The following is a 10,290-nucleotide window of genomic DNA, read 5'->3' as shown; positions in this document are numbered from 1 at the left end:
TTGTCAGTTTGCCAACATTCTGCATTTATGAGAAAGTTTGCTGTTTACTCATATCACCTCCAGTGCTATACTGAGTTGATCGCGACCCTCACTCTTCAGCCTGCAACACTGTGCTACTCTAGGTAGCAGCGTCAGGCAGCACTCTGTTGCCTGGTGCGGGGGGATGAATGTGCCCCACAAATTCACAGGCTGGAAACTCCCTGCCAGGTGCAACAGTATAGGCAGGTGGGGCCTGACAGTAGGTGCTGCCCTCATGGTTGGATTTGTGCAGCAATAAAAGGACTTGGGGCCAGACACAGTGGCTCACACCCATAAACTCAGCCCTCTGGGAGACCGAGATGAGAGGATCACTGGCGTCCAGTTCAAGACCAACCTGGGCAACATAGTGAGACCCTATCGCTACAAAAAAATAAAAAATTAGCTGGGCATGGTGGTATGGGCCTGTAGTCCCACCTATTTGGGTAGCAGAGGCAGGAGGATCACGTGAGCCCTGGAGGTCGAGGCCGAAGTGAGCTGTGGTCATGTCAGTGCACTCAGCCTGGGTGAAAGAGTGAGACCCTGTCTCAAAAAAACAAAAAAAGTGGGCCAGGCACAGTGGCTCACACCTGTAATCTCAGCACTTTGGGAGGCTGAGGTGGGCAGATCACCTGAGGTCGGGAGTTCGAGACTAGCCTGACCAACATGGAGAAACCCCATCTCTACTAAAAATACAAAATTAGTCGGGTGTGGTGGCGGGCGCCTGTAATCCCAGCTACTTGGGAGGCTGAGGCAGGAGAATCGCTTGAACCCAGGAGGCGGAGGTTGCGGTGAGCCGCGATCATGCGATTGCACTCCAGCCTGGGCAACAAGAGTGAAACTCCACTTCAAAAAAAAAAAAAAAAAAGTGGGTGGGGGGTCTTGGGTGTGGGATCCCCCTCCGCCTTCCACCCTGTGAGGACACAGCCTGCCTTCCCTCTCTCCCTCCAGAGGATGCTTGGATTCCCAGCCTCCACAGCTGTTAGAAAGAAACCTCCGCTTTCTATAAATTACCCTGTCTCCAGTATTTTGTTATAACAAGCAGACTAAGACACCTGATCCTCTTTCTATTATTGTTTGAGATAAGGTCTCACTCTGTCATCCAGACTGGAGTGCAGTGGTGCGATCTCAGCGCATTGCAACCTTCAACCTCCTGGGCTCAACTGACCCTCCTGCCTCAGCCTCCTGTGTAGCTGGAACTATAGGCACGTGCCACCACACCCAGCTAATTTTTACACTTTTGTACAGGGGAATCTCACTATGTTGCCCAGGCTGGTCTGGAACTCCTGAGCTCAACTGATGCCCCCACCTCAGCCTCCCAACATGCTGGCATTACAGGCATGAGCTACCACACCCCGAGTGGTCCTGTTTAAAATGCATCCAGTGACCAGGCGTGGTGGCTCATGCCTGTAATCCCAGCACTTTGGGAGGCCAAGGCAGGCAGATTACTTGAGGTCAGGAGTTCAAGACCAGCCTGGGCAACATGGTGAAACCCTGTCTCTACTAAAAATACAAAAATTAGTTGGGTGTGGTGGCGGGTGTCAGTAATCCCAGCTAGTTGGAGGCTGAAGCAGGAGAATCGCTTGAACCCAGGAGGCAGAGGTTGCAATGAGCCAGGATTGCACCACTACACTCCAGCCTGGATGACAGACCAAGACTCCGTCTCAAAAAAAAAAAAAAAAAAATACATATGTGTCCAGTGCTGGGAGTTGCCCCATAAGAAGTGAGTGCTTGGTGCTCAGTGGAGGCACTCAAGCTAAGGGTGCCCTGTCCCTGACCCTAGCCACCCTGACTTTGGCTTCTCAGCTGTCTTCTCAACTCTGGGAGTCTGCTGGGCTCTGCCACCCAGGCTGGAGTGCAGTGGTGAGTTTGATACGGTTTGGATCTGTGTCCCTGCCCTCATCTCATAATGAAATGTAATCCTCAATGTTGGAGGAAGGGCCTGGTGAGAGATGACTGGATCATAAGGGCGGATTTCTCACGAAGAGGTTAGCACCATACCCTTGGTCCTGTCCTGATGACAGACAGTTATCATGAGATCTGGTTGTTTGAAAGTGTGTGGCACCTCCCCCTTACTCTCTAGCTCCTGCTTTGCCTCTGCCCTGAGTAAAAGCTCCCTGAGGCCTCTCCAAGAAGATGCTCATGGCCATACTTCCTTCACAGCCTGCAGAACCTTGAGCCAATCAAACCTCTTTATAAATTACCGAGTCTCAGCCGGGTACAGTGGCTCAAGCCTGTAATCCCAGAACTTTGGGAGGCTGAGGCGGGCAGATCACGAGGTCAGGAGATCAAGACCATCCTGGCTAACATGGTGAAACCCCATTTCTACTAAAACTACAAAAAAAAAAAAAAATTTTGCCAGGTGTGGTGGCGGGCACCTGTAGTACCAGCTACTCAGGAGGCTGAGGCAGGAGAATGGCATGAACTCGGGAGGCAGAGGTTGCAGTGAGCCGAGATGGCACCACTGCACTCCAGCCTGGGCGACAGAGCAAGACTCTGACTCAAATAAATAAATAAACAAACAAATAAATAAATAAATAACCCAGTCTCAGGTAATTGCCCTTTACAAACCTTATCACAACCTACACTGACCATCTACAAAATGTTTGACTTTCTGACTTGTCTGATACTTCTGTCTTTTCTAGTCATTTTACTTTAGGATAAGAATTTACCACATAGGCCGGGCGCGGTGGCTCAAGCCTGTAATCCTAGCACTTTGGGAGGCCGAGACGGGCGGATCACAAGATCAGGAGATCGAGACCACCCTGGCTAATAGGGTGAAACCCCGTCTCTACTAGAGAATACAAAAAACTAGCCGGGCGACGAGGCAGGCGCCTGTAGTCCCAGCTACTTGGGAGGCGGAGGCAGGAGAATGGCCTAAACCTGGGAGGCGGAGCTTGCAGTGAGCTGAGATCCGGCCACCGCACTCCAGCCTGGGCGACGGAGCCAGACTCCACCTCAAAAAAAAAAAAAAAAAAAAAAAAAAAGAATTTACCACATAATATCCTTTCTTATATAAAATTATTTTCTTCCTATCCTTACCAAAAATACATCTTCATAGCCAAAACTTGTTTTATTACTCTCTCCTCTACTTATTAGTTTCTTTTTATCTTTCTTCATAAATAACTTTTAAACAACTTTCAAATGACATAAAATTATTTGTTCTCTTAATAAGAACACAATTTACAGAATTATATATTAATTAGAATTCCTATTCTTAGTACCTTAAATTTTAGGGAAAACCCAGGAAGCAAGAAATCTTGAACTATCAGATGTTATTTTGTAGATGAAACCATTCCATAAGTTTTAGAAACACATTTTCCCATAGCACAGTCTTTTCTTAATTGGAAATGACTCAGACATCCAATGAGCATTTATTATTTAATGCAAAGTAATTTAAAGAATTTTTTAAGATGGAGTCTCGCTCTGTTGCCCAGGCTGGAGTGCAATGGCGTGATCTCAGCTCACTACAACCTCTGCTCCCGGGTTCAAGCGATTCTCCTGCCTCAGCCTCCCAAGTAGCTGGAATTACAGACACGTACCACCACACCCAGCTAATTTTTGTATTTTTAGTAGAGACAGGGTTTCACCATGCTGGCCAGGCTGGTCTCGAACTCCTGACCTCAGGTGATTCACCTGCTGAAGCATCCCAAAGTGCTGGGATTACAGGTGTGAGCCACCACACCTGGACAAGATATTAAATTACACGAAAAGTCCACTTATAAGCATTTATCTCACTTATACGTACTCAGTTTTTTCTAGTTCATCTAGATTACTTCTGAAAACTGAGATATTATACAAAGCTAGTCATGATTTTATTTTCCTGTTAACCATTTTTTAAAGACAGTCTCACTGTGTTGCCCCAGCTAGAGGGCAATGGCACAATTACAGCTCACTGCAGCCTCACTGGGCCCAAGTGATCTCCCCACCTCGGGCTCCTGAGTAAGTTGGACTACAGACATGCATTACCACACCCAGTAAATTTTTTAAATTTTTTGTAGAGATGGGGTCTCATTACATTGCCCAGGCTGGTCTTGATTTCCTGGGCTCAAATGACCCTCCTGCCTCAGCTTCCCAAAGTGTTGGGATTACAGGGATAGGCCACCATGTCCAGCCCTTGTTAACCATTTGTAAAGTCTGTGAACATTAGATGTTCACCTAAGTAAGAATTTTAAAATTAAACAAATGGGCATTTTGCCAATAACTCAGAAGATTCAGCTGTTTCCATTGAATCAACAATCTTAGTCTTATTTGTCAAAAAAAAAAAAAAGATTATTCCTGTTTTATCTGGATTTATAGTCTCATAACATTTGCGCCAAACCCTGACAGCTTAAAACATTTAGCAGAGGCAAATGTAAAACTTATTTACCCAGGCAAAAATGTATATTGATGATACTGAAGACATTTTTATTTTTCTTTTACCAATAATTCTAAAGCCAGCTTTTTTTTTAAGTCAATTTTATAACTTTATTTGATGTATTTGATGATCAGCGATTAGTTCTCATTCACATTGACTGTCTGTAGATTTTTGAAAGTGGTAACAGGTACATAGGTAACCAAAGTATGGAACTTATTTGGTGACTCTTCATCCTCATTATGTTTTCTGGACATCCGCACACGGATTCGGTATGGGACATTCCTTATTCCTTTGGCCCAGACAGCTTTGTTGAGCCTGTATCAATGCGCACATCTGGAGTTCCCATCTCCTTCGTGGCAAATTTCCGAATCTCTCTGAGTGCCCGAGGGGCACGCTTCTTGAAGCCCACTCCATGGGTGCGCTTGTGAATGTCGATGGTGGATTCTCGGGCCACCACCTCGTTGATGGCAGAACGGCTCTTTTTCTTCTCGCCACCCTTCTTTGCGGGAGCCCTTCTGCCGGGTCCAAGTTTTATTTTAAATTCACGTGAACCTGAAAGGCATTTGGGCTTAATTTATGACTACTCATCTACTTATAAGCCAATTTGGTAGCCTTCTAGATACAACACATAACATAATACATGCACATATACATAAACACATCTAAACAGGTATACATACACACATTATACATAAACACATCTAAACGGCATACATACACACATATATACATAAACACATCTAAACAGCATACATACACATATATATACATAAACACATATAAATAGCATACATACATGCACACAGATCCAATAGCTTTCACCTTGGAACTCCTGGCATGAGGCAGCATCACAGACTCACTAACCTGTAAAAGATAGCTGGATCCAAGTTATTTCTGACAAAATTGGAACCTGTTCACATGGCTAAGCTTTGTTTGCCCTAATAGGTAATCCAAGAAAACTGTGGACCAAAATTTTGGATAAGTGTTCATGGCAGTTTTGATTTTAAAACCTTTTTTCCTTTGGTTTCAAATAAGTTTCCAACGTTTATATTTTAGCTAGAACTGGCTGAACCATATAAGAAAAACAAAATTTCCAAGTAACCTTAAAACAGTGAGTTTTATCTCAACACCAGGAACTTAACAGCAGATAAAAGGGAGAAATAGAGAGCTTTAGAAGGCTGTAACTCTACAGTTGCAGGTTAACCATGCGAGCTCTGAATTTTCCTTATTGGAGTCTGCCCATCGTTTTAAAACATGCACAAAATGGGCCACAGTATGTAACCAGCTGGAGTCTCAGACAGCCTGGAAAATAGTTAGTTTACATGCTTTTTCCACCAACAAAACTTGACACAGATACAGGAACTACTGTGGAGTTCCAAAGAGGATGAGAAAATCAAAGGACATTCCTGGAACCTGTTTCTCCCCTAGTGATAACGGTTTAGCTCTGTGTCCCCACCCAAATCTCATCTTGAATTGTACTCCCATAATTCCCGAGAGTTGTGGGAGGGACATGGTGGGAGAAAATTTCAGTCATGGGAGCAGTTTCCCCCCATACTGTTCTCAGGTAGTGAATAAGTCTCATGAGATCTGATGGTTTTATCAGGGGTTTCTGCTTTAGCATCTTCTTCATTTTCTCTTGCCACCACCTTGTAAGAAGTGCCTTTCACCTCCCGCCATGATTCTGAGGCCTCCCCAGCCATGTAGAACTGTAAGCCCAATTAAACTCCTTTTTCTTCCCAGTCTCGGGTATGTTTTTATCAGCAGTGTGAAAATGGACTAATTCCTGTAGCGAGGAGAGGGGCAGCCTAGCTTGCTGCTTTCTGACAACCAGATGGACCTGGTCTTGGCCATTGCGATGCAGACTGTGCCCAAGCACCCTCGGAGGGGGGTGCAACACTAAACAGAGACGCAAACACAAACAGATCCAAGACAGAGCCCTCCAAACAGAGGGGAGACTGCAGCAAAGTCCTGAGGTCCTGTCCCAAACCCAGAGAGCACCACGGAGTGACCTGCATTAGGTCCAGATGGCAGGGACCCAGGTGGCACCACAGACTACCAATACTAGCTCTAGACAGCTAGAGCCCCAGATGGCAGACGCAGAGGATTTCCAGGTGCACTTCAGTTCACATCCCACATGCTGCTTGCCTCTCACCAGCAGAGGGGAGGGAAGGGAAAGTCCCCAAGACAAAAGCAGTCTTGGCAGCTACTAGGAATTCCCTAAGGTCCTAGCCCCGGGGTCAGCTGACCGTGAGCAGTTGGCATTTGCAAGTGGCTGCTGTCCTGCCTGGTAGCAAAAGTGTGTAAGCCTTGACTGCTGTGTCCAATCTCTGCATTCATTGAAAACCAGGCACACAGGCTGAGCCACTTACAACACAGTGCCTCACACAAGGCACCAGATTTGTAAGCTGCTCAAAGACCAAAAACATGAGAAGCGAGGTGTGGTGGAAGGAAAGCAGATTATTTTTTTAAAATGCCAGCAGACGGGACATGGCTGGGCTCATGTCTCCAAGAGACCCTCTGTCTTCTGGTCTGAAGGGTTTTAGAAGGAAAACTTGGTGTGGGAAACATGTAGGGGTGCTGCAGGGGGATGCAGAAGGGTGCGGGGGGTGCAGGGGGATGCAGGGCTGCATGTCTTGTTCCGAAGGTGATCTCGAGAAATAGCCTGTCTGAAGGTCCAGTCGGAGCCATCCTGACTTTGGCCCAGTAGTGGTGGGCTCACTGTTCCTAACTCCCCCAGAGCAGTAGGATTCACATCTGGGTCTCTGAGCCTGGTTTGCTTCAAAATTAGCCCCTGGAAGTTCTTTTTTTTTTTTTTTGAGATGGAGCCTCCCTCTGTTGCCCAGGCTGGAGTACAATGGCACAATCTCAGCTCAGTTCAACTTTTGCCTCCTGGGTTGAAGCTTCTGCCTCAGGTTCCAAGTAGCTGGGATTATGGGCGCCCACCACCCCGCCTGGCTAATTTTTGTATTTTTAGTTAAGACGGAGTTTCAACATGTTGGCCAGGCTGGTCTCAAACTCCTGACCTCAGGCGATCTGCCTGCCTCGGCCTCGCAAAGTGTTGGGATTACAGGAGTGAGCCACAGCACCCAGCCTGTAAATGGTTTTTGTTTATTTACTTTTTTATTATCAGAGTTGATTCTCTCCTAGATCAAGAAAAAGGCCCAGCAAAGGAAGGAGACTGCCTTCAGAATGCAGATTTCCCTCACAATAGACAGCCTTGCAGGACTATTTTAAGGTACAGCAAGGAAATATAATTTGGGGTAAAATATTTCAATTTCTTTATCTGTCACATAATGCTCTACTAGAGGCAGGCTGGAATTTGGTATCATTGCTACAAGGAGTCATTTGTCAGCCTTTTTTTTGAAATGGAGTCTCACTCTGTCACCCAGGCTGGAATGCAGTGGTGCAATCCTGGCTCACGGCAACCTCTGCCTCCTGGGTTCAAGCGATTCTCCTGCCTCAGCCTCCTGAGTAGCTTGGATTACAGGCGCCCACCACCACGCCCGGCTAATTTTTATATTTTTAGTAGGGACGGGTTTTCATCATGTTGGTCAGGCTGGTCTCAAACTCCTGACCTCAAGTGATCCGCCCACCTCAGCCTCTCAAAGTGATGGGATTACAGGAATGAGTCACTGGCCTGCCTGGCTTTGTCAGTCTTAAGGTCTGCGTGGATGTTAATGATGGTCAGGTGGGCCTGAATTCCCACGGGGAGGAGTGTATAATGAGGCATGTCCAACCCCCACCCCCCACATCCGACCCTTCCCATCATGGCCTGACTAGTTTTTCAGATTAACTAGGGAATGCCCTTGGCCCACAGGAGGGGTCCACTTAGGTGGTTGGGGGGCTTAGAATTTTATTTTTTGGCCAGGTGTGGTGACTCACACCTGTAATCCTAGCAATTTGGGAGGCTGAGGCAGGTGGATTGCTTGAGCTCAGGGGTTTGAGACTAGCCTGGGCAACATGGCAAAACCCCAGCTCTACAAAAAATACAAAAATTAGCCAGGTGTGGTGGCACATGCGTGTGGTACCAACTACTCAGGGGCCGAGGTGGGTAGATCACCTGAGGTCAGGTGTTAGAGACCAGCCTGGCCAACATGGCAAAACCCGGCTAATATAAAAATTATATTAACCCAATTAATATAAAAATTAACCGGTCGGCCGGGCGCGGTGGCTCACGCCTGTAATCCCAGCACTTTGGGATGCCAAGGCAGGCGGATCACGAGGTCAGGAGATCGGGACCATCCTGGCTAACGTGGTGAAACACCATCTCTACTAAAAACACAAAAAAACTAGCCGGGCGCGGTGGCGGGCGCCTGTAGTCCCAGCTACTCGGAAGGCTGAGGCAGGAGAATGGCTTGAATCCGGGAGGCGGAGCTTGCAGTGAGCCGAGATCGCGCCACTGCACTCCAGCCTGGGTGACAGAGCGAGACTCCGTCTCAAAAAGAAAAAAAAAAAAAATTAACTGGGCATGGTGGCGCGCACCTGTAGTCCCAGAGGGAGGCTGAGGCAGGAGAACTGCTTGAACCCAGGAGGCGGAGGTTGCAGTGAGCCAAGATGACATCACCGCACTCCAACCTGGGCGACAGAGCGAGACTCTGTCTCAAGAAAAAAAAAAGAGGCCGGGCGCGGTGGCTCAAGCCTGTAATCCCAGCACTTTGGGAGGCCGAGGCGGGCGGATCACAAGGTCAGGAGATCGAGAGCATCCTGGCTAACACGGTGAAACCCCGTCTCTACTAAAAAATACAAAAAATTAGCCGGGCGAGGTGGCGGGCGCCTGTGGTCCCAGCTACTCGGGAGGCTGAGGCAGGAGAATGGCGTAAACCCGAGGGGGCGGAGCTTGCAGTGAGCTGAGATCCGGCCACTGCACTCCAGCTTAGGCGACAGAGCGAGACTCCGTCTCAAAAAAAAAAAAGAAAAGAAAAGAAAAAAAAAAGAACCTTGGTTTTGGTTTACACCACTCAAAAGCGCAGAAATTCCAAAACAAGTCGGCCAGGGCACAGTGGAGGACAGACTCTGGCTCTTCAATCTGCCCACACCCCACCCTGTGAAAGGAAAATAAATCTCAAAACCCCACCATCACTAAGTAAGTTGGGAAATGCTTCAGGCAAATCAGCCTCCCATCTTATTCCTAAATAAGATAGTTACAAATATATGTTTTTAAAGCTACACACCTCCCTCACAATTTGCCCACAGAGAAATTCCCTGTGGGCCTCAAGATCTTTACCCTAAAACAGTTCTGTTGAATTCCACCCTGGCAATGCAAATTGATAGCTTCCCTTCACAGATGCGGGACAAAGGACTGAACTCAAAGTCATTCCTCTGCTCACCTGGACAAACGCATACCTGATCGCTTCCTTTGTTCTATCGTTTATGTAGAAATGCAGATTCAATAAGCCAGACTAAAGCAGAAGCGACTATTCCTCTACCTGCGTCTCACACGTATAATAAATTGCGTAGTCAGTGAAAGGCTGATCAAAGACTCAAAAGAATTCACCCTCCGGGCTCTTCTGTACCTGTGACCCGGAAGCCCTCTCCTGGAATTGTCCTGCCTTTCTGGACCGAACCAAGGTACACTTGCAAGTGTTGCTTGATGTCTCACGTCTCCCTAAAATGTACAAAACCAAGCTGCACCCCATCTTCCCTGGGCACCATCGTCATGACCTCCTAGGGCTGTGACAATGGCGTGTCCTTAACCTTGGAAAAATAAACTTTTAACATTTCATTGAGTCCTGTCTCAGATACTTTTGGGTTCATAGCCCCACCCTCACCCCTACCCGCGGAGAGAGCGGGCGGCTCCCCAGCCTCTCCCCGGCTCCACGCAGGAGCGGCCCCTCTCCGATATGTCACGCGCAACGGCACTCTAGCAGCCTGGCGACTTCTCTATGGGCTTTCTCGGCACAGGCCGGAAGTGGCGCGCG

At 47.5% G+C, this 10,290-nt stretch overlaps 1 pseudogene; it reads right to left on the bottom strand.

The window, feature by feature from the left end:
• Positions 1-4,453: 4,453 nt before the first annotated feature.
• Positions 4,454-10,145, bottom strand: LOC117074507 (annotated as a pseudogene).
• Positions 10,146-10,290: the final 145 nt, after the last annotated feature.

This window comes from Trachypithecus francoisi, unplaced genomic scaffold, assembly GCF_009764315.1.
Source record: "Trachypithecus francoisi isolate TF-2019V2 unplaced genomic scaffold, Tfra_2.0 Contig01621, whole genome shotgun sequence".
Classification (NCBI taxonomy): Eukaryota; Metazoa; Chordata; class Mammalia; order Primates; family Cercopithecidae; genus Trachypithecus; species Trachypithecus francoisi.
The sequence above is the reverse complement of the archived record's forward strand: the minus strand, read 5'-3'. Positions and strand labels throughout refer to the sequence as shown.